A 25,409-nucleotide genomic window follows, 5' to 3' on the forward strand; every position below is an offset into this window, starting at 1 on the left:
TTCTAATTACCTCGTAATGGTCCCACTTTTTAATATCACAATGCAAGTAAATTTCAACATGAGTTTTGGAGGGAAAATTCAAACAGCACCTCCCAAAGGCCCTACCTCTAACTACCATCACATTGGGATAGGGTTTTAACATATGAGCTTTGTGGGGACACATTCAGTCCATAACATTTGGTAAAACGGAGTGCCTTGTGGACTACCCTCACCCAGGTAGATTTTTAAAGGATGGGTGAGTGAGCTTTTACAGTATACCCATGATATAGATATTCTTCCCCGTTTCACAGATGGGGAAATTGAGGGATGTGTTTAGTCAAAGCCATTCAATTAATCAATAGATTCAGAATTTGAACACTAATTCAGTTTAGCCCCAAATTCATACTTAATCTCTTACAGCACAAATTATTAGTTTACTCCAGTTATTCAGTGAAGATAAAATGGCGCTTAAGACCAGAGTCTACTGCATACCTTTTATAGGTTTTTATATAATAAACATTTTTATTACAGAATCTGAACTCAAACATTCCTGACAAATTCTTTGTTGTGCCAATAAAGTCATATGAATAAGATTCTTTTCAGATATTCATAGATACCTATTTGAACTAGGCAGAACTTGCCTATTAAAATCAATATGTTGGTGCATTTGATAGGCAATCAGATAAGCAGCACCTTGAACAGAACTCAGCCTAAAAGAGGTTTATTCCCGCCTGTGCATGCTATATGCTAAACTCTCCCCTTTCTAGGGCCCAGCAGATAGCTTTCCCCTTGGTCCTCTGAAGGTATGCTGAAAAATCAACTCACAAAGGTGGATAGATTGTAGAAAAGGCATATGAATTCATTTAATGTGTATAAACAGAAGCCTTCAGAACAAAGACCTGAAGATTCAGGAGGAAGTTGTCCATTTTTTGCTGAGGTTCAACAACATATTGACAGCCATGTAGAAATATGATTAAGAAAAAAGGGCACAATCTAATGTTAATAGACTGAGTTGGGAAACCCAGCAAGACTTTTCTCTCTAGATTCTTCTTGGCCTCTTTGAGTACATTTTCCTTCCTTTTGTGTGGGGGCAGGACCGTTTCTGAAACGGGGGTCTTATGACCTACAAACAAGGTAGGTCAGAAAATTTATGACCAATCTTTATACAGAAAGGCAGAGGGAAAATTAGAGTAATATTTTTAGGTTTTATGGCTGGCATTGGGGCAAAGGGTTTTGTGTGTGTGTGTGTGTGTGTGTGTGTGTGTGTGTGTGTTGTTTTTTGTTGTTGTTGTTTTTGAGACAGTCATAGTCTGTCACCCAGGCTGGAGTGCAGTGGCGATCTTGGCTCACTGCAACCTCCGCTTCCTGGGTTCAAGTGATTCTCCTGCCTGAGGCTCTGGAGTAGCTGGGATTACAGGCACATGCCACCATGCCTGGCTAATTTTTGTATTTTTAGTAGAGATGGGGTTTCACCATGTTGGTCAGGCTGATCTCAAACTTCTGACCTTGTGATCTGCCTACCTCGGCCTCCCAAAGTGCTGGGATTACAGGTATGAACCAGCGCTCTGGCTAGGAGTTTTTCTATTTATGACCTGCCTTGAAGAGGGATTCTCGTTTCTATGATAAACCTTGGGGAAGAATGGGACTGAGAGACAGGAGGGAAGTAAAAGGTCAAGGAGAAACTTTTGCTTCTGAGGCTGCTTCTAAGGGCTTCATTTTGGGATATTGTATTCTGAGTCCCAACACCTTCATACCCCCTGAACTTTTGCATGTTATTCTCTATTCTTATGCAACTATTCATTTTCTCTCCCTGAGAGGTTGCCTACCCATCCTTTAATACTTTAAGTAACACATCTCTCTTCTACTGGGTCCTATTGGACTCTCCTGAGTGAGAAATGACTTTCTTCCTTTAGGTGATACATTCTTATGGAGGTGGCAGCACCTCTGTATTAGTCAGTTTGCCTGCTGTAACAGAATAGCATAAACTGGATCGATTATAAACAAGAGAAATTTATTTCTCATCATTCTGGAAGTTGGGAATTCCAAGATCAAGGCTACAGGAGATCTGGTGTCTAATAGGGGCATACTTCCTGGTTTACAGGCGGCCATTTTTTCATATCTTCACAGGGCAGAGACAAGGAAGAGCAAGAGCCAGCTCTCATGTCTCTTCTTAGAAGACTAAGATTCCCATTATGGGAGTTCCTCCTTCCTGACCTAATTGCCTCCCAAAGGCCCCACATCCTGGTATTATCACATTGGGGGTTAGGATTTCAACATATGAATTTGTGTGGGGAGGGGGACACAAATATTCAGTCCATAACAACCTCCAAAGTTTAGGAGGACAAAAATCTTATTTTTTGCAATAAAACACAAATAGACATACTAGAACATAAATATACAGTATATGTGTGGTAATAAATTTAAAGAAGGGGGATGACTGGGGGCAAAAGAGTCTTAAAAGGCTCATATAGGGGGTGGTAATGGGGAAAATAGATTAAGAAACGCTGCCCCAAGCTGATGTTGTGTCTGTACATGCCTGAATTTCGGTCCTTCTCATGCTTTATTGTATTTGTTCATTTGCATGTCTCCACCTCCCACTACACTTTAAGATGTTGAAGTCAAGATCCAGGTGTTGTTATAAATAGCCCTGCCTGAAACACAGTAGATGCTTAAATACATGTTGAATAAATGAATGAATACATCATATGAAAGACTATTTGCAAACTTAGGATGAGATCTTTGTCTTTCTGGAAAAACAATTCCTATCCTACACTCATCTCCATTTAGAAAGGAGTCATTTCAGGTCCTGGAAGCCTCCCACAGTCAGCCCCAAAATTCCTCTTTCGCTTTCTCACAGGATGTTTAGTGGAAGAAAGCAGCTGGGAGAGGAGAATCCTCATGAAATTAGCATTCCTGAGTACCTTATGCATATGGAGAGTTCCCAGGGAAAGCATTAGGACTAATCACTTTACTCTTTTCTTCTCCCCACCCTTTACAGGTATTAATTTGGGTTATTTTAGGAGAGAACTGCTTGTAAATATAGTTATCCAAGTCATCACTAACAACAGCACAGGGCTCCATCCTAAATTACTTTCCAGGTGAAAAATAGCTGAGGTCCAAAGACTATCCCCTAACTACCCTAACTGATAGAATGTATCTAAGAAGAAAAAAAGCAGAAACATAGCTATCAAATTGGATTTTCTGTGTCCCAAAGGTAGTGTTATTTTTGACAGGGTTCAATACAAAATACTTCCACAAATGAAAATGTATGATTCCTAGCATTGCCTCTACCCAGTCTGAGGGAGGGCAACACCAAAAAAGCCACCGGGTGCTCATTAAAGGCTGCCCTTAGAAAATAAGAAACCGTTCTCCACCAGCCCACAGCAAATAGAAAGACCAAGCAATGTCTTCAAGGGTTTCAGAACGAGCAGTTACCCAGCCAGCCAGCAGCAACCACCTCTCAAATGGGAATGTGCATTTGGCCTCCAATAAAGAGATCTGTGTACTTGATGCAGCAAATTATATTAGAGTAGAAACGCAGCTCTGGTTGTGGCTGTTTTTCTTCCTTAGAAAAGCCAGGCTGGGAATGTGTAGGTGTAAAGCAATTAACCTTTTAATACAAACATGGAGATTGGAGCTAGCACCGACCCAGGAAAGAGCTAAATCCATTCCCTTGCCAAGATGAGAAGAGCCACTGAAGCATCCCTAGCAACTCTGTCCACATAAAGGAAGAGCCTCTCAGGGAACACTGGGGTGTCGCATCACAATCAGCCGGCTCAATCTCAGTTCCCACACACTCCCACAGAGCTCAGGGCATGCAGGTGACATTTACAGGCTGAAATAGGAGCACAGGTGAGAGATTAATCAGTTCCGGGGCAGGGCTGTGGTGTGACAAAACCATGGCCCCTCTGGATTGAAAAGGGAAGTGAAAATATTAAAGTAAGTTGACCAAATGAGGCATGGTTAATAGAAAAGATTTATTCCTTATTCAATTTCTATATACCAGAGACTTGGTGTTAGGAATATAATAGCAGAGGAATAAACACATGATGTTGTCATCAGGGGATTTAAAGTCTAGGTGTAGAAATAGAAAACAAACAATTAAATTGATAAACAAGGTTATTTTGGATCAAGGAGAAACCAATAAAGAAAGCAAGGTGCTATGATCAAGAATGAGGCCTGCATCCATACACAGCTCTGCTCGTGAGTTGCTTCCATCCTGAGTTTCAAGCTGTTAGCAGGCAGGGGGCCTAAGTTATCTTTTCTCGTGACCTGATTTCCTTTGGGAAGGGATCTTTGAGAACACGTTTTCCCTGTGGTAACTAGGGGAAAGAAGTAAATGTGGGAGACAGGGAGTTGTATGTTTTCTGCCAGAGCCCAGAAACTGACCACCGAACCGTAAGGCTCGGTGACCACTCTGCCACTTACTACCTCTGTGACATTGAATATTTTATAAAATCCAGACTTCTTAAGATATGGTGTTATTGATATCTGTCATAGAGTTGTTTTGAAGGTAAATATATGTAAAAAAATGTCCACCACAGTATCAGTCCTGGAGCAGGGCTCTTGTGTGCCAAGCATGGCCCCTCTGGATTGAAAAGGGAAGTGAAAATATTAAAGTTGCCCAAATGAGTCACAGATAATAGAAAAGATTTGTTTGTACATAGAATCTTAGCTTCTTAGCAGCAATGTGAGTGGCACTGCTTGTGTGCCACATTAGAAGAGGGAGATTCAGAGTGAGGGAGGGGCATGGAGCCCTTCCACGTGGAACCAGTGTGGCTGTGATTCAGAGTAATCAAGGCATGCAGCACTGTGAGCAGCTGGAACACCACCCTGGGCACAGCCAGCGCTGTTGTGGCCACCCTGGGACTCCACTGACAGCTATGCCCAGAGAACAGCACCTAGGGAGTGAAGGAAATGACAAGAGGGAGGGCTGCCATGAGCTTCGTTAAACAGCACCTCTCCTTCCAACCGTGTACCTGTCAGGGCTGTGATTTTGACAGGAGGGTGCTCATACTATAAAGAGGCAAAACACAGGAAAGAAATTTTAATTTAACACAAAATTACCATTTGCTATGGTTGTGTCCCCCAAAGTTCATGTGTTAGAGACTTAATCCTCAATCCCCAATACTTAATCCCTCAACAGTGTTGAGAGGTAGGAACTTTAAGAGGAGACTGCATCACAAGGGATCTGCCCTTAGAATAAATTAATGCTACTACCACAGGAGTGGGGTTTTTTTTAACCACAAGAGTGGGTTTGTTCTAAAAGCAGGTTCAGATCAGGCAAGGTGACTCATACTTGTAATCCTGGCACTTTGGGAGGCTAAGGCAGGCAAATCACTTGAGGTCAGGAGTTTCAGACCAAACTGGCAAACATAGTGAAGCCCCATCTCTACTAAAAATATAAAAATTAGCCAGGCGTGGTAGTGCATGCCTGTAATCCTAGCTTCTCGGGAGGCTGAGGCAGGAGAATCACTTGAAACCAGGAGGTGGAGGTTGCAGTGAACCTAGATCACGCCACTGCACTCCAGCCTGGGTGACAGAGTGAGACTCAGACTAAAAAAAATAAAATAAAGTAACAAAAAATAAATAAAAGCAGGTTCAACCCCCTCTTGACCTCTCTCACCTTCTCTCACCCTCCCTCACCCCTGTGATGGCTTTTTCCATGTTATGACACAGCGAGAAGACCCTCACCAGATGCCGGCTGGCCCCTCAGTCTTGGACTTCCCAGCCTCCAGAACTGTGAGAAATAAATTTATTTTCTTTATAAAGTACCCAGTGTCTGTTATTCTGTTATATCAGCACAAAACAAACTAAGATGCCAGCATTATGTGCCTGGCCAGTATTAGTCACTGTCGTAGACTTTTTTGTACGTATATTAACTTTCAAAACAACCCTGTGATAGACATCAATAACTCCATATTTTAGATAAGAAATCTGGGATTCATAAAATCACCCAGGATCACAGAGCTATTAAGTGGCAGGGCAAATATTCAAACTGAAGCTTTCTGCCTTCAACACTAGGGTGTGAAAGAGTCTGAAAGTGTTTTTAAAAGTAGTAACACAACATCATTAGAAGTTCTCCTTTATTTAAGACCCATGTTTCCAGCCTCTGTCAGCTCTCAACTTATACCTTAAACATTCAAAAATTAAACAATAATGATTTGTTTATTATTTTTTCTCCCTCACTCCCTGGTCTCTCTCCTCTCCCCAGCATTCAGTGAGGATCAAGGCTTTGGTCTGAGTTCACTTTCCATTGTAATTGCCTTTCACAGAATAGATGGTGATAAAACGTAGCAGATAGATGTGCATGTATTCTAGTCTGGCTCTATCTATCAAGAAGCCACTTCTCACCATGTGGCCACTGGACTCAGCCTACAAAGGGTATGCAATTACTTTTACCTTCCATGAGATCCAAAGGTCCCTACATGAGTAAAATCTAAATAAAAATTTCTCTATTTGTCTTGTTTCCTCAATCTTTTCTGATTTTTTTTTTTAACACTTGGTTGTTTGCTCGGTATCTAAAGTACCCCATGCCATTTCTGTGTTAATACCTTTAAGGTCTGAACTTGAGCTTAAGGATGCCATTAAGAATGCACTTCTTGCTACAATCGTATTTTATATTCCCCTAACAAGTCTGAAGTTTTGAATACAAAGGATTATAGACATTACCAAGTTATTTTTAAAGATTGCATTTATATTATTCCCAATATTTTTGCCAGAAACACATCTTACAATGCAGAGAAACTGGAGATTATATTAAGACAGTTATTACAAAAAAGGCTGAATGTTACATAAAAGGAAAATGTCAATTTGCAGTTGATTTTTAGTAGTTACAACATGTTTCTACACTTGATGCCTGATACTTAAAATGTATTCCCTTGCTCCTGTGTAATAGATTTATGGATGATGGTGATGATAAGCCTCATAAACATCAGATAAATTACTGAATACCAGAGGGATAAAACATTGTTGGTTAAGAATTAGTATATACAGCACAATTCACAATACCAAAGACATGGAATCAACCCAAATGCCCATCGATGATAGACTGGATAAAAAAAAAAAATGTGGTACATATACACCATGGAATACTATGTAGCCATTAAAAAGGAATTAGATCATGTCCTTAGCAGGGACATGGATGGAGCTGGAAGCCATAATCCTTAGCAAACCAGTGCAGGAACAGAAAACCAAACACTGCATATTCTCACTTACAAGTGAGAGCTGAACCATGAGAACACATGAACACTGGGAGGGGAACAACACACACTGGGGCCTGTCAGGTGGGCAGGGGAGGGTGAACATCATGATAAATTGCTAATGTATGTAAGGCTTAATACCTGGGTGATGGGTTGATGAGTGCAGCAAACCACCACAGCACACGTTTACCTATGTAACAAACCTGCATGTCCTTTACATGTATCCTAGAACTTAAATTTCTTAAAAACAGAATTAGTATAAAGACATAAGAACAGGGCAAATCCTCTGTCTTCAGGAGAATATGTTGAACCAACATACCAGATCATCACCAGTAAACACCTATTTGTCACAAGAGATTCATCCTGAAATTAGCAATGTTTGCTTTTCTTTAAATACTTGAAAATCATTTCAAAAGTCTGAGTGGATTAGTAGCAGTTAGTGCATTTGCAAAAAGCTCTTAGAAGGAAAGATAATATAAACAAAATTGACTCAGGAGTTGAACAAAAGCAATAAAAGCTTTTCTGGAAAAGTCAGTCATGTGCCATCTCCAGAAAGGTTTTACATGCCTCAATGTGAGCATGCCCCTGGAAGCTGATGCATGGAGGCAAAATGTATGCAAACAACCCAAGGTCTATATTTTGGGACAGTTAACTCATGCACTGGGGCAGCCAGCGGTCACAAGACTGAGAACCTGACTCCAGCTGACATTCAAGGCAATCACTTAGCTCCTCTCTCGCCTTCATCTCTCATGTGCAACCCTAAGGAATTTCAGGCCTACCTTAGTCCATTAACTTCCTTACCTCCTGCTTCCTTAGTCATGGATGTAGAATTAGGCAGAAGTCCCCACAGTATATACAGATACATACGTATATATGTGTGTGTGTGTATATATATGTATATCCATGCAAAATACATTTTATAAATGCTTATGTTTTAGAAGTGATACCTATAAATATGTAAGTATAGATATATATACTAAAAGTATATTTTAGTATTTAGTTAACATGTGCATAATTATAATAGATTGGGTTTAAAAAGCAGCTAATACCTGTCATGTTCTTTTCAGAATGTTAGGTATTAGTAAAGTCAGCAGTTCTGCGAACATGCTGTTTCTGCTGTTAGTTTTATGGCTACTTTACCTGCAGAAAAGTGGCTGGCACAAAGTGAAAGCTCAAGAAACACTAGATCCAAAGGAATGGCATAGGGGAAACACTAGACTTGCAGATAGAACGTCTACATTCAAGTTTGAACTAATTCCCTTCAAATCTTTCCGAACTGTAAAATGGGAATAATATTCCCTCACTTGGCTCTACTTTCCCCATAGAGATCTCCATGATAGTAATAGTAACAGTTTCAGTAACAGTAATTATATCTGTACAACTGGCTTCAGTAGAAGGAACAGTAGTAATAAGTGGAAATTATTTTTACTATAAACATTATATTGGAATGGATTCATTGATTCATTCATTCCATTGTACCAGGAAATACATAATTGGCTAAATACACAGAGAGAAGACAGAATTACTATCCCAGGTAGGGAGGGTCATCACCTAGCTGGGGAAAAACATATTGCATGACAATGGGATAAATGTTTGTACGTATGGATTTACCTGAATGTTTTCTCTTCGTTTCTTGTCAATGTAAAATGTCCCACCATAATTTTCTGGGAAATAAAACTAGCCTTTTCAACGTATCCCTTTTTCTTACTATCTAAACTGGAACAGGTTTCTTTTCTTGGATAACTATTACTTCCTCTCTTATTAACCTAGGTCTTCTTTTTAACAAACTTTTCATTGATTCACTTGGTATGTACCAGACACTTTGCTAAAGCTCACATTTCAAAGATAAAAGAGTCTTACTTTCAAGCAAAGAATTTTCCCCATTTTCGGGAAAGCAATAAAAAAATCCAAAGTGACCACTTTGAAGATAGTTATAAGCTCACTTTGTGAATGAAGTCTCAGTATCGAGGGTAAAGTGCTAGGGTATCTAAGACTTACCTTCAAATAGTATAGCAAAAAAACATGTATTTATGCATAGTGAGAGAAAGCAAAGAAAATTTATAACAGTTGAATGCAACAAATATAAGTTCATTGTTTTATTACTTCAATTTTTCTGTATGTTTGAAATATTTTCTTATAAAAAGTGGAGGAAATGAACAAAAGATTCAATAGAGTCAGATTACTTTGGGTTACAGTCTGGTTCCAGAACTGTCCAGCAGTATGAGCTGGACCTCATACGAGTTATTAACCTCCCAAGATCTCAGTCTTCTCATTGTTAAATGAGATTTTACATGCAGTGGGTTCTTCTGCACATTAAATTAGATAATTCATGTAAAACATGTAACACAGTCCTGATGCTTAAAATAATAAAACAAATATTAACTACTATTATTTTATTTGTAAAAGAATACTTCAGCCAGGCATGGTGGCTCACGCCTGTAACCCCAGCACTTTGGGAGGCTGAGGCAGGTGGCTCACAAAGTCAGCCTGGCCAAGATGGTGAAACCCTGTCTCTACTAAAAATACAAAAGTTAGCCGCGGTGGTGGCGGGCACCTGTGGTCCCAGCTACTCGGGGGACTGAGGCAGGAGAATTGCTTGAACCCAGGAGGCAGAGGTTGCCATGAGCTGAGATCATGCCACTGCACTCTAGCCTGGGTGACAGAACAAGACTCCTTCTCAAAAAAAAAAAAACTGTGAAATGATGTGGAATTTAAAATATGGAGATCAGGAAGATGGCGTTTCCAGGAATAGTAGAAAGTGTATTTCCCGAGAGGTAGGCAAGCTTTGGAGCAGCATGGCTCTGAGGGTATATACCAATCTCTGGTGGTTTTAATCCAGAGTTCTAATGGGTCCCATGACTGGGGAGGACAAGAGACCAAGCTTGGGGCTTAGAGAGTACAAAATTTTAGATCAGAGACAACTGAGTGAAGCTGGGGCTTTTGTAAAGCGACATCATCAATAAGCAATCTAAAGAAAAGCCCTGTTGGACAATGGGAGATAGGGAAGATTCTTGCTTATATCCACCTACCTAGTGAGTCAAGTGAGGCTCTGGGTGGAGCCCATATTCACAGGCATTTAGAACCAGAAGTTTTATTTCTGTGTAGTTGAAAGTCTATTTGAAAATGAACTCAAGTCAGTAGCATCCTCTAGCATCTGGCAGAAGCAAACACAATCCTAAGGAAGGGAAGGCACATTAAGTCCAAACTTCAAAAAACTCCTAGATTCCATGGAACATAAATTCACAATCAAAACTAATAAAATACCTAAGGACCAAGGAAACATGGACAAAAGTCAACCACAACAACCAGCTACAGAATCAGACTCACAAAACTTGTTAAAATAAATTTAATAAGCTTGTTAAAATAAATTCAATACATTTTAAGAATTAGAGGTATTAAAAGTATGACAGTGGAACAAGATACTACAGAAATACCCAGACTTTTGAAAGAACACAAAGTTTTACTGCTAGAAGTGAAAATCTAAAAAATGAAAAATACTACAAATTAAATGAAGATGCAGCATAAAAACTAATGAATTGAAACAGATCTGAAAAAAATTACCCAAAACTTAATATAGACGACCAAAGAAGTAGAAAGTATAAAATTTCAGATGGAAAGAATAAAGGGAGTGGAAATTGGCAATATTCAAAGAGAAAATGACTGGAAAGTTCCCATAATTAATAAGATGAATCCTTAGACTCAGAAACAATGGATTGTAAGCAAAAATAAGAAATAAATCTACATTATATTGTAACTGCAAAACATCAGAGACAACAAGACTATCATTTAAAATTTCAACAATGGAAGCCAACGAGAGTGGAATTATATATTTAATGCTAGATGAAAATAACAAAGAATTATAATAAGAAAACTATACAGCTCTTATAGATTCATAACTAAAAATAAAATAATTAAGGTAAGAAAACTTTTTCAAAAAAGTCAGATGAGAAAAAAATTGGGAGTATTTATGCCAACAGAAACACCAAGAAATTTCCAAAAGAGTAATACTGCATGGCATCTACACCTATGGTTTTGAGAAGCCTTCGTTATCCAGCAGCAAATCATTCTACCTTGTATGAAGGGTTATGATGTGATCACTCAAGCCCAATCTGGGACTGGGAAAATGGCCACATTTGCCATATCGACTCTGCAGCAGATTGAATTAGATCTAAAGGACACCAAGGACAGCTGGGCCTTGGTCCTAGCACCCGCTCGAGAATCGGCTCAGCAGATACAGAAGGCGGTCATGACACTAGGAGACTACATGGGTGCCTCCTGTCATGCCTGTATTGAGGGTACCAACATGTGTGCTGAGGTGTAGAAACAGCAGATGGAAGCTCCCCATACCATCGTGGGTACCCCTGGCCATGTGTTTGTATGCTTCCCTGGAGATACCTGTCTCCCAAATACATCAAGATGCTTGTGCTGGATGAAGCTGATGAAATGTTAAGACATGGATTCAAGGACCAGATCTATGACATATTCGAAAAGCTCAACAGCAGCACCCAGGTTGTTTTGCCCTCAGCTACAATGTCTTCTGATGTGCTTGAGGTGACCAAGAAGTTCATGAGGGACCCGATTCGGATTCTTGTTAAGGAAGAGTTGACCTTGAAGGGTATCTGCCCATTCTACGTCAACATGGAACGAGAGGTAGAAGCTGGACATACTGTGTGACTTGTATATAAACCCTGACTGCCACCCAGGCAGTCATCTTCATCAACACCCAAAGGAAGATAGACTGGCTCACTGAGAAGATGCACACTCGAGATTTCACTGTCTCTGCCATGCGTGGAGATATGGACCAAAAGGAACGTGATGTGATCAGAGGGAGTTTCATTCTGGCTCCCGCAGAGTATTGATTACCACTGACCTGGGCCGGGAGATATTGATATGCAACAGCTTTCTTTAGTCATTAAATGTGACCTTCCCACAAACAGGGAAAACTATATCCACAGAAGCAGTTGAGGTAGATGGTTTGACCGTAAGGATGTGGCTATTAACATGATGACAGAAGAAGACAAGAGGACTCTGAGGCATCGGGACCTTCTACAACACCTCCATTGAGGAAATGCCCCTCAATGTGGCTGACCTCATCTTGGGGGCTGTCCTGCTATCTAGCCCCAGCCAGCATTCAATCTTGGGGGCTGAGGAACAGCAGGAGGGTGTAAGGAAGGGAGCCAAGGAATGGACATCTTGTCATTTTTTCTTTAAATGTCACTTTTTGAGGCAAAAGAAAAAAGTTTTAAAACATTAAACACATAAATTTATAACCATGTTTGTGGGCAAAAATAAACAATATTATAAAAATTAATCTTTCCAATATATTCTGTAGATTCAGTGCAATTGCAGTAAAAGTCTACCAGTGTATTTTCTGAAATTTGCAAATGTGATTCTGAAATTTAAATATAAATAAAATTTCTATAAATTTTATCTAAAATTTATATAGAAGATCAATGATCTAAGACTATCTAAAACACTCCTAACAGAAAAAAAAATTGAAATGTTTGTCCCCCCGGATATTTATTTAGTATAAACCTGTAGTAATTTAGTCACCATGATACTGACACAGGAAACAAACTAATGAAACTGAATAGAGAGCCCAGAAATAGGCCATGTGTATATTAATACCTGATACAAAACAGTGCTACCCACTACAGCTAATGAGGAAAGAATGGACTGAAAAACAAATGATTGCAACTCATATGGGGAGAAAAATTGATTCAAATACCCACTTTACTAGTCACAAAAATCAATTACAGGTGGATCAAGAACTTAAACATAAAAGGTACAACTTTTAGGAAAAAATATCAGGGGATATCTTATGGCTTCAGTGTAAGGTAGAATTTTGCTTAAAAGGCTCAAAAACTGCAAACTAAAGAAAAAGAAGAGTGAATCAAACTGCATTTATAAGAATTTCATTCCAAAAAGCTGACAACTCACAGACACACACACACACACACACACACATATCTCCCAAAAAGGCAGTGAAAAACAAGCCACAGAGTATAAGATACTTGCAACATCTGTAATTGTTAAAAGCTTAGTATCCAGAATATATACAGAATGCCCATAAATTACTAAGAATAAGACAAATTACCCTATATTAAAAAATGGTCAAAATATATTAGCAGGCATATCAGAAAAGGAAGCACAAGTGGCCATTAAACATGTAAAAGAAATTCACACTTTATTAATCAAGAAAAAGCAAAGTAAAACCACAATAGTACATCATTTTATTCTAATGAAATTGATAAAAATGTAAACGCATTGGCTAAGATGTAAAACAAAAGAAACTTGAAGACATTATTAGCTCAAGTTTAGGTCAATACAATTTGTAAAATATTTTGGCATTATCTTTTAAAGTTGAATATATGCATGCCTCATGATTATGCCATTTTATTTGCATATGAATCTTAGAGAAGCTGTTATATATGTTCACCAAGATATACCTAAAAATGTTCATAAGAGTATTATTTGCAATACCAAAAACTGAAAACACAACTGTACAAGAGTAGAATGAAACAATGAATTGTTACATTTATGCAACAGTATATGACACAGCAGTAAAAGTAAATAAACCACACCTACATTCATCAATATAGGTGAATCTCAAAAGTTATGTTGAGGGAAGAAAGCTAAACATAAGAATATATATAGTGTGATTCCATTTACACACGGGTCAAAAGTATAATCAGACTATTACTCAGGAAATCATACCTATGTTGTAAATGCATTTTTAAAAAGCAAGCCAAGATATTAGCAAAATTGCAGAATAGGAAGCTCTAAACTTTCCTTTTCCCCATAGACACATCAATTTTAAAGCAATACATGGATCAATTCCCATTGTGAGAAATCAAGAAGCTAGTTGACACTACAGCGAGCTTCAGATTAGAACAAGCAAAAGAAAGAATCACCAAACTAAAAGATGGGTCATTTAATATTATCTAGTCAGAGAAGCAAAAGAGCTTGAGGGACTTAAAGGACATCATCAACTGGACCATAAAAAGTACAGGAGTTTCAGAAAGAGAAAAGAGAACGAACCAGAAGCTTATTCAAATGAAATAATGACTGAAGACAACCCAAATCTTAAGAAATTGATCTAGATTTATGAAGTACAAAATATCCAAAATGAGATAAATCTAAAAGAAATCCACACCAGAACATGTTATAATTGAATTACCAAAAGTCAAACACAAAGAATTTTGAAGGAAGCAATAGAAAAGCAACTTTTACATCCATGAGAACCTTCAAAAGAATATCAACAAACTTTTCAGCAGAAACCTTGCAGCCCATGAGACAGTGGAATGATATACTTAAAATGCTTGAAAAATCCTGCCAATCAAAAAGAATATACCTGGCAAAACTATCCTTTAAAAATGAAAGGGATATAAAGACTTTGCCAGACAAACAAAAGCTGAGGAAGTGTATCACCACTAGACCCGCCTTATAACTAGAAACACAATAGCAAAAGAACGTGTAAAACACATTGGTAAAAGCAAATATATAAACCTATACAGAATCCTATATTACTGTAACAGTAATGAATACGTCCCTTTAAAAAAAAAAAAAAAAAAAAAAAGACAGAGTTTTGCTCTTGTTGTCCAGGCTGGAGTACAGTGGTGTGATCTCGGCCCTCTGCCCATCTTCCAGGTTCAAGTGATTCTCCTGCCTCAGCCTCCCAAGTAGCTGGGATTACAGGCGCCCACCACCAACACAGGTAATTGTTTGTATTTTTAGTAGAGATGAGGTTTCGCCACATTGGCCAGGCTGGTCTCAAATCCCTGACCTCAGGTGATCCACCTGCCTTTACCTCCCAAAGTGCTGGATTATAGACATGGGCCACCACGCCTAGCCAAGTCACTTTTAATTCTAGTATAAAAGGTAAAGATAAAAGTATTAAAATAACTATAGTTTTTAAATATGTTAATGAATACAAAGCATAAATAAATGTAAGTGGAGACATCAATAACAAAGTGTAGTGGGGTGAGAAGTAAAAATATAGAGTTATTGTATGCAATTGAGGTTATCAGCTTAAAATAGACTGTTCTATTTTAAGTTCAGTTCTTTCCTATAAATGACTTTAAATATAAATAAGTTAAATTCCGTAATCATGTAGAATAGGTGAATGATAAAAAAAAAAAAAAAAAAAAAAAACCAAGATCCAACTATATACTATCTACAAGAGACTCACTTTAGATTTATGGACCAATACAGGATGAAAATGAAGGGATGGAAAAAGATGTTTCATAAAAATCATCTAAAATTGAGCAGGAGTGATTATATTAGTATCAGAAAAAAATAGACTAAGTCAGAAACTATCACAGACAAAAGGATATTATATTACAAAATTGTCAGTTTTCTAGGATAATATTACAATTATAAATATATAGAAACCTGACATTAACACACTTAAATGTATAAAGAAAACACTGGCAGAAATGAAGGGAAAAATAGATGGCAATATAAAAATAGAGACTTCAATGCCCCACTCTCAATAAAAACATCCAATCAAAAAACCAGTAAGGAAACAACACACTTGAACTATTGCTTTAGACCAGAGGAATCTAATAGACATATATAGTGAATTCCACTCAATGGCAGCAGACACCCTTCTTCTCAAGTGCACATGGATCTTTCTCTAGGAAAAATTATGTCTCAAATATATATTAAACTTAAAAAGATTAAAATACCAAGGATCTCTTCTTACCCACAATGGACTAAAACTACAAATCAATAGAAGAAAAATTGAAAAATGCAAAAATATGTGGAAATAGAACAACACACACTCAAACTACCAGTGGGTCAGAAAATAAATCAAAAGGAAAATTAGAAAATATCTTGAGACAAAGAAATCACAACATATCAAAACCCATGGGATGCAGCAAAACAGTGAGAGAGAAGTTTATAGCAATAAATGTACATACAGACAATGAAATGGAAGAAACAGCCCAGGAATAAATCCACGTATATAGTCAACTGATTTTCAACAAAAGAGCCAAGAATATACAATGGGAAAAGGACAGTCTTCTCAATGAAAGAAGCTGGAAAAACTAGATGTCCATTAAAAGAAAAAAAAAGAATGAACTCCAAATAACCTAACTTTATGTTTGAGGGAACTAGGCAGGGAGAAGGAACAAACTAAGCCCAAAAGTAGCAGATAGAAAAATAATAAATATTAGACAGGAATTTATAAGAATAGAGAAACAATAGAAAAAAATCAATGAAACTAAGTTTTTTGAAAAGATAAAATTGACAAATCTTTAGACTAAGAAAAAATTCAAATAAAATCAGAAATAAGAGAGGAGACATTACAACTTATGTTACAGAAATAAAAAGGATCGTAAGAAACTACTATGAACAATTATATACCAAACAACTGGATAATCTAGAAGAAATGGTAAATTCCTAGAAACATATGACCTACCAATACTGAATCATGATAGAAAATCTGAACAGATCTATAACAGAAAGAATCTGAACAGATCTATGTAAGGAGATCGAATATGTAAATTTTTTTAAAAGCCTCCCAATAAAGAAAAGCCAAGGATCAAGAACAAAGCAAGGATGCCCACTCTTACCACTTATAGTCAACATAGTATTAGAAGTCTTAACCAGAGTAATTACACAAGTAATAAACACCATCTAAATCAGAAATGAAGGAATAGAATTATTTCTGTGTGCAGATAACGTGATCTTATATATAGGAAACCTCAGAGACTTCATATACACACACACATGCTCACACATATGCACACACATTCATACACATGTTATAACCAATAAGTGAACTCAGTAAAGTTGCAAGGTATAAAATCAATATATAAAAATCAGTTGTGTTTCTATATAGTAACAATAAACTGCAAAAGAATGGACAGAAACAATCCCATTTACAATAGCATCAAAGGAATAAAATAGGAATAAATTTAAAGGGTTGAAAGACATATACTGACTACAAAACATTGTGAGATAGAGAAGACAAAAAATAAAAAGACATTCTGTGTTCATGAACTGGAAGACTTAAGTGTTCATATTAACCAAAGCAATCTACAGATTCAATGTAATCTATATCAAAATCTTAATGGTAGTTTTCATAGAAATAGAAAAAAATTCTAAAATCCTTATGGAACCACAAATGAGTAGCCAAAACAATCTTGAAAAAGAACAAAGCTAGAGAAATCATACTTCCTGATTTCAAAATATGTAACAAAGCTACAGTTATTTTTCAAAATATGGTACTGACTTACAGACACATAGACCAATGAAACAGAAGACAGCACCCAGAAATAAATCCACATAGATATTGTCAACTGATCTTCAACAAAAGAGCTAAGAATGCACAATGGAAAAAGAATTTTTTTTTTTTTTTTTTTTTTTTTGAGATGGAGTTTCATTCTTGTTGTCCAAGCTGGAGTGCAATGGCGCCATCTCAGCTCACCGCAACCTCTGCTTCCCAGGTTCAAGTGATTCTCCTGCCTCAGCCTCCCGAGTAGCTAGGATTACAGGCATGTACCATCACGTCCAGCTAATTTTTTTGTATTTTTAGTAGAGATGGGATTTCTCCATGTTGGTTTGGCTGGTCTCAAACTCTCGACTTTAGGCGATCCGCCCGCCTCAGCCTTCCAAAGTGTTGGGATTACAAGGGTGAGCCACCGCATCTGGCCGATGAAAGGATAGTCTTAACAAATGGAGTTGAGAAAACTAGAAGTCCATATGCAAGAGAATGAAATGGAACCCTTATCTTACAACATACACAAATATCCACTCAAAAGGGATTAAAGACTTAAATGTGAGACCTGAAACTGTAAAACTATTATGAGTCATAAGGGTAATGATTCATAATATTGGTTTTTTGGATATGACTCCAAAGGCACAGGCAACAAAAACAAAAATAGACAAATGGGATTACATCAAACTAAAAAGCTCTGCACAGGCAAAGAAACAATCAACAGAGTGAAGAGAACACCTATGGAATGGGAGAAAATTTTTGCAAACCACACATCTGATAAAGGGTTCGTATCAAACAGATATGAAGAATTCAAACAATACACGGAAACAATTTTAAAAATGGGTAAAAAAAAAAACAGAATACACATTTCTCAAAAGAAGATATACAAATGGCCAACAGGTATATGAAAAAATGCTCAATATCACTCTATCGGCAAAATATAAATTAAAACCACAATGAGGTATCACTTCAAATCTGTTAGGATGATTATTCTAAAAAAACACATACAGAAAAAGATAACAAGTGTTGATAAGGATGTGGAGAAAGAGGACCACGGAACACTGTAGGTATGTCAATTAGTACAGCCATTATGAAAAACAGTATAAAGGTTGCTCCAAAAACTGAAAATAGAACTACCCATTTAATCCAGCAATTTCACTTCTGGGTATACATCCAAAGGATATAAAATATGTCAAAGAGATATCTGCACCCCAGTGTTCACTGCAGCACTATTTGCAACAGCCAAGATACAAGAGCAATCTAAGTATCCATCAGTGGATGAATGGATAAAGAGAATATGTTGTATATGTACACAATCGAATACTACTCAGTCTTTAAAAAGAAGGAAATTCTGTCATTTGCAACAACATAAATAAATTTGGAGGACATCCTGTTAAGCAAAATAAGCCAGATGCGGAAGAACAAATATTGCATGTTCTCAATAGTGGAATCTAAAAAAGTTGAACTCACAGAAGCAGGGAGTAAAATGGTGGTTACCAGGGGCAGAAGTGGAGGGAAGGAGAGGTTGGGAGGATGTTGCTCAAAGGATACAAAATTTCGGTTAGATAGGAGGAATAAGTTCAAGAGAACTGTTGTACAGCCTGGTAACTATAATGATAATGCTTTGTATTTTTAAAAGTCACTAAGATTTTAAGTGTTCTCATCTCCAAAAAATAATGAAAGGCACTATGTTAGTTTGATCTAGCTATTCTACAACATATACATCTTTCAAAGCATCATGTTGTACATGATGTGTATATTTACAATTGCATTGCATATAATTGTATACAATTTTAAAATTTTTAAATAAAGAAAAAGGAAAAAAGTATATTCATCCAAAAACCAAAAGAGAAAAAAAAAGCCAATACTACAAAATTCTGAATTGCGGTTACCTTGTAAAGGGGAGAAGAAAGGGATGAGATTATGGAGGTATTTACAAGGGCATTCAAAAAGTGTTATTTTGCTCTATTATTGCATTTTGTTTTGTTACTTTTAAACTGTATAAATAATATTAAATATTCTGTGTGTATGCTCTATTTCTCTAAAACTAAAATTAAAACACGGACAATCTGAAAACACATACTATTTGATTTGTACCTTTCATGTGTATCATCTATATTTATTAAAACTGGCTCAGATCTTATCATGAACAATAAAATCAAAATAAAAAATAGAATTATATAGAAAAATATATACCCTCTGTTAAAACCCCCAACACAATTAAAGAATTCTTATGATCATTTTAGCATACTGTGTAAAAATGTGCACTGAACACCATTTACTGCTAGGGTACTAGAAGGAAGATGGAGTTGTCACAGGTGTCCTCTTCCACACAGCAGGTGGCAATTAAGCACTCCAAAGAACTGGAAAGGGTTTAATCCTGGAAGCCACAGGATTCAATTTGTGCTTTAGAAGACCACTTGGACTGTTATTTAGTACATTGTAGAAACAGGGAGTTAATTACTACTAGTCCTAGATTGGAATAGAAGCAGAGGGTAGAACTAGGATTGAGCAGTGTTGGCAGCAACAAAGTCAACAGATTTAAAGTCTGTTTTGAAGGTAGAATATGATATGTTGATGAATTAGATGTGGAGATAACCTTATAAAATAGTAATATGTCAAAAATATATATAGTTCTCATTCTCTAAAGATGCTTTAGTTATTTCAGTGGATTTCTCTGTTGTCTTTGTAAGTTATACAGAAATTAAAAAATAAAAATAAAAATCTCTTGGCTAATCATAATACTGACAGCACTGCCCACGCCACGTCCATGCATGACCTTCCACCAGGGAAAACACGTGGAACCACCAGGAGGTGTCAGAACTGCCACAAACTCTTTCATAATTATTGATAATAAATTGTGACGCACACTATTTTATTCTTTAACATTCTCAAATTTTTATAAAGATAAAGATTTAAAGCCTTTTGCTATTATAGCCAGCTACTGTATGACCCCATTTCCAAATACATTGGTTACATTCTGACCCTGCTCCTGGAATAATAAAAGACACAAATGCTTACTGAGTGCTTGCTAAGCACCAGGCACTGTTTGTAACACTTGTGAGAATTACTGGTTTAATCCTCACTTCAGTCCTGGGAGGAAGTGAGTCTCTATCTCCAGTCACTGTACATGAATCAAATATATTTATTGCTTCCCAGACTTTAAGTTATAGAAGGAGCTTGGAGTCACAGTGACACCAAACTGTGTGTTTTAACCTCCCCAAGTTGCTCTTAATGGATCTTAAGTGTCTTTACTGTTTACTTTTTTTTGAAAATACCCAAGGAAGATTCATAAAAATTTAGAAAACACACAAATATTGAGAAAACAAATCAGTCTATCCCCAAAGATTGAGGATAAGTGATGTCTCTATCATAAAGAGATAAAGAGAAACTAGAAATGCAAATTTCTAAGCAAATAAACTTGATAGCACCAAGTATTCCAAATGTTATAAAAAAAATATAGGATGAAACCAGCAAGGACCCAAGGATCCCACTTAAAGCTGGAAAAAAAAAAAATGTAACATTGGGATACATAATGCTGAAATTGATTTTCTTTTTCAACTGTCACACTCTAAACAGATTAAACTTTAAATTCTCAGAAGCCACAAGAACTGTATGTGTTTGACAGGCAAGCCACACCACTGGGGCAGAAGCCTGTCACTTGCTTACACTTAAGTACTCAGCCTGTAATGAATGGTTTATAGTGGTACTAAGCCTGTAAAGCACAGCTTATAATGGTTTTCAAGCTTGACAACACATTAAAATCACCTGGTGTGCTTTCTTAAATAACTTTCCAACCCTTAGAAGTCTATTCTGTGGTCTGGAACCAATTCGAGGCACCAGGAGTTTTTATAAATTCCCAGGAAATTCCAACATACAACCAAAGCTTGAGAACCACTGCTTTAGATCTAGGCCTATGGAGGTTCTCAGCACTGCAACACAGCCATGCTCTGGGCTTAACACTACCTTGAAAGGTAAGAAAATAAGCAAAAGGTTGAAGCCATCTTCTGAATTCCTATAGACCACCATGAGCACTTGGTTAGACTACTTCCGCAAGTGCTACCCACTAGGAAACTTAGCTATCTATCAAGCCAGCCACCGTTGACAGCTTCTTTCAGATGTATTTCCTTTACCATGTGAACATGCTTGGACATCAATAAATAGTATAGCTTTCTTCATTGTAACTACCAATTAGGTTAACTATGGATTAGACAAAAGGGAAGATGGGAAAAGGAGAAATTGAGGACCTGATGTGTGCTAGACATTATATGCATTTACCACTGAATCTTTACAACAATCCTATAAGGAAAGAGTATTTTATTTTATTCCTCAGGAAACTGAGGTTCAGTGGGGATTGAGTGGTTTCCCAAGATCCCAGGGCTACCACAGAGTAACACTGGGAAAGTGACACAAACTGCCTTTTACTATACCACACTGCCCCCTAGGGCTACAGGGGTCTATGGCACGCACTGGAATTTAAAAGAATTTGAAATACCAGAAGGCAGCAGCTGGCTTGAAATCTTCCCTGGTAGACCTAATTGGATGTGATTGCTCTTTCTTCCAACACTTACAGCCTTTTCTGTGGGTACCACTGGCTTGGCACGGAGCTCTTATTGCCTTTTGTTAATGGCTAATTCATGTGCTTTCAACTAATTGCCATTATACGCAAGCTCAGGCAAGGCGAAGATATTCCTGGTATTTTTTCATCTACCTCAGAGCCTAAAATTGCCTTAGAGCAGTGCTTCTCAAACTGTAAGGTACATATGAATCACCTGTGGACCTTGTTAAACTGCAGATTCTAATTCAGAAGGTTTGGGTGGGGCCTGAGATCCTCCATTTCTAACAAGCAGTCAAGGGATGCCAATGGTGCTGGTGAGATAATTCTTACCGTGAATAAAAAGAAGCCAATTATTCCACATAAATGGGGTTTTTTAAACTAGACTTGAGGAACAAGCAGCTATGGGTGTGGCTTGGGAAATGAGATTTCACAACATATTTCAATTTTTTTTTTAAGGTGCCTCAGTGTTGCATGCAACTATCAAGATTCTACAGTCATCTCTTTCCTGTTCAATGAATCTTTGCAGATTGGTTATTTGATTGGTAGGACATCTCAACATGAAAAGAAAGCACCTACAAAATACAGTTGAATTTCTCATGAATAACACAAAAGAACATTAACTGGTTGGTCGATGTTTTGTTTTCTTTTTAATTAAGGATAGCAGTCTATTCCTTCCACAATTGCTCCTGTTCGTCCTGGGACCTCCTGTGTGGCCACTGTGTCTTTGGAGCTCCCAGAGTGACTGGGACACTTTTTTTCTTCTTTTTGAGAGCTTCTTGCTCTTGTCGCCCAGGCTGGAGTGCAATGGCTTGATCTCGACTCACTGCAACCTCTGTCTCCCGGGTTCCAGCGATTCTCCTGCCTCAGCCTTCTGAGTAGCTGGGACTACAGACATGCACCACCACGCCCAGCTAATTTTTGTATTTTTAGTAGAGACAGGATTTCAACCATGTTTGTGGGGCTGATCTTAAACTCCTGACCTCAGGTGATCCGCCTGCATCAGCCTCCCAAAGTGCTGGATTATAGGCGTGAGCCACAGTGCCCAGCCCATAATTGGGATACTTCTGGGAAAACCTGTGGGTAACCTCTATTAACATATTCTGAACTAAACACGGTCATTACAAATAGCAGCCTCTACCTCAGCAGATGTGAGTTCAAGCTCTGGCCACATTTTACTTCTCAAAGCTTCATTTTTCCTCCAGTACCACCCTCGTGCAAGACTAAGGACCTTTGGCATAATCCAAAATGTCCAAACTCAATTTATTCACAAGAATTATATTCATACACCCCCACAGAATAGCTTTTCTCATTCACAATATTTCATTATTGATGTTGTGGTGACACAAAAGAGGGTTTATGCTGTATGTGATACAAAACATATAAATACTCCTGGAACATGTCATATTGTGGCTCAGAAGAAGACATCTCTATCCCATATTGACCTTTGTGCCCCACCCCCAGACACCCTACCACAATGGCACAGGGTTTTATAGAGATGTCACCGTGTCCCCTGAGCAGCCTCAATTTCCTCAACTATAAAAAAGGACTAATAATACCTAGCCTGGATGTTTCCATGAAAATTAAACGTATATATCCTTCCTCCAAAAGCCCCTGGCAACCTCTAGCCAACAAATCTAGACCATTTCCTCCCAGGCACCCCCCAATCTTCAGCTTACTACCCTCAACCATAACCTCATCTCCTTATATCTTCTTTCTTTTTACAGAAATGTGCCTCTCTCTTAGTCTTTCCAGTTCGGATCCATCCTCTTTTGATGACAACAGTTAGAAATAACAAGTAACTTCACACAGTCAGTTCTCTATAAATATTTGTTACATGAATAAACAATTGATCCACCTGTAAACAAATCAAAGCCAGTAGATCCTAAATATTCAGTTCTAGAAATCTCTACTACTGGGCAAAATCAGTTGGGGAAATATTAACAAATAGCAGCCATTTATGACAAATTCCTTTTAATTCAATTTATTCGAGTCCCCCTTCACAAAAAGAAAGGAACAAATCAAAGGTGCCACCAATATTTACAAATCATTTGAGAAATAGTGCGGCAGCCAGAACATCAGGCTGTCAGAAGTACTGTGAGCCTGCCTAAAGCTGACACCTATGACAGTTTTATTTATTTATTTATTTATTTATTTATTTGAGATGGAGTTTCACTCTTGTTGCCCAGGCTGGAGTGCAATGGCACGATCTCAGCTCACCACCACATCTGCCTCCCAGGTTCAAGCTATTCTCCTGCCTCAGCTCTCCTGAGTAGCTGGGATTACAGGCATATGCCACCATGCCCGGCTAATTTTGTATTTTTAGTAGAGATGGGGTTTCTCCATGTTGGTCAGGCTGGTCTCGAACTCCCGACCTCAGATGATCCACCTGCCTCAGCCTCCCAAAGTGCTGGGATTATAGGCATGAGCCATCGTGCCCGGCTGTGACAGCTTTTAAGATGTACATAGAAACATGCAAGCAAATGCCCAGCACCAGGAAATTTGTGTGCTCTTGATACACCTATAAGACCACTCATGAGTAAACTGAGGCTGTTGCTACTTCACATTGGAGGTTATTATAAAGAGTAAAGGAAATGGCATATGGGTTTTCTATTCCAGCAGCACTTAGTATATGTTCAGAAAAGTTCCCATTCTGGCTCATCTTGGTGGCTATTTCCATCCCATTGGCATGGGGAAGAAGAGTAGCAGATGCTTAATTGACGTGTTCATTGACCTCATTAAAAAGGAAAGCTCTGACCATGACAAACATTTTGTTAGGCAATCTTTGCTCTTGTAGTCTTCCAAAATCTTATGAGAGGTAGCCTCAAATTCTAAAACATGTTGTCACATAGGTATGATAAAATTGCACTCAGTGGCAGGGAAACAGGAAATGATATAAACAGAATGATGGAAAATCCCATCATTGAAAAGAAAAAAAACTTCATAAAAAAAGATCAAATCAGACCACCAAAATAACATGACACTAAAAAACTATAAAAGAAAATCTATGGCCGGGCACGGTGGCTCGCGCCGGTAATCCCAGCTCTTCTACAGGCCGAGGTGGGCGGATCACGAGGTCAGGAGATGGAGACCATCCTGGCTAACACGGTGAAACCTCGTCTCTACTAAAAATACAAAAAATTAGCCAGGCGTGGTGGCAGGCACCTGTAGTCCCAGCTACTCGGGAGGCTGAGGCAGGAGAATGGCGTGAACTTGGGAGGCGGAGCTTGCAGGGAACCGAGATGGCACCAATGCAATCCAGCCTGAACAAGAGAGGAGACTCAGTCTCAAAAAGAAAAAAAAAATCTATAAGAAAGCCTTTAAAAAATGTGAAAAAATAAAATGATTATTAATTGAACAAAATTTAGCCTATAAATTTAAGATAGGCAAACAAGAGACTTTTATCAGGATAAAATTTTATTAAAATGAAATTCATATATAAATGGCC

General features: G+C 37.8%; 1 long non-coding RNA gene and 1 pseudogene across 1 annotated transcript in view; both read left to right on the forward strand.

Moving 5' to 3' along the window:
• The first annotated feature begins 4,992 nt into the window (after positions 1 to 4,992).
• LOC105485570 (uncharacterized) overlaps positions 4,993 to 25,409 on the forward strand; it is a 29,087-nt gene continuing 8,670 nt past the window's right edge. The window contains exons 1-3 of the long non-coding RNA XR_011615150.1: positions 4,993 to 5,721; positions 14,832 to 14,898; positions 22,421 to 22,587. This is a non-coding gene — a long non-coding RNA (uncharacterized lncRNA). The remainder of the gene's footprint in view (positions 5,722 to 14,831; positions 14,899 to 22,420; positions 22,588 to 25,409) is intronic.
• On the forward strand, positions 10,037 to 14,246 carry LOC105485616 (eukaryotic initiation factor 4A-I-like; annotated as a pseudogene).

Source organism: Macaca nemestrina, chromosome 16 (genome assembly GCF_043159975.1).
Source record: "Macaca nemestrina isolate mMacNem1 chromosome 16, mMacNem.hap1, whole genome shotgun sequence".
In the NCBI taxonomy this organism is placed as follows: domain Eukaryota; kingdom Metazoa; phylum Chordata; class Mammalia; order Primates; family Cercopithecidae; genus Macaca; species Macaca nemestrina.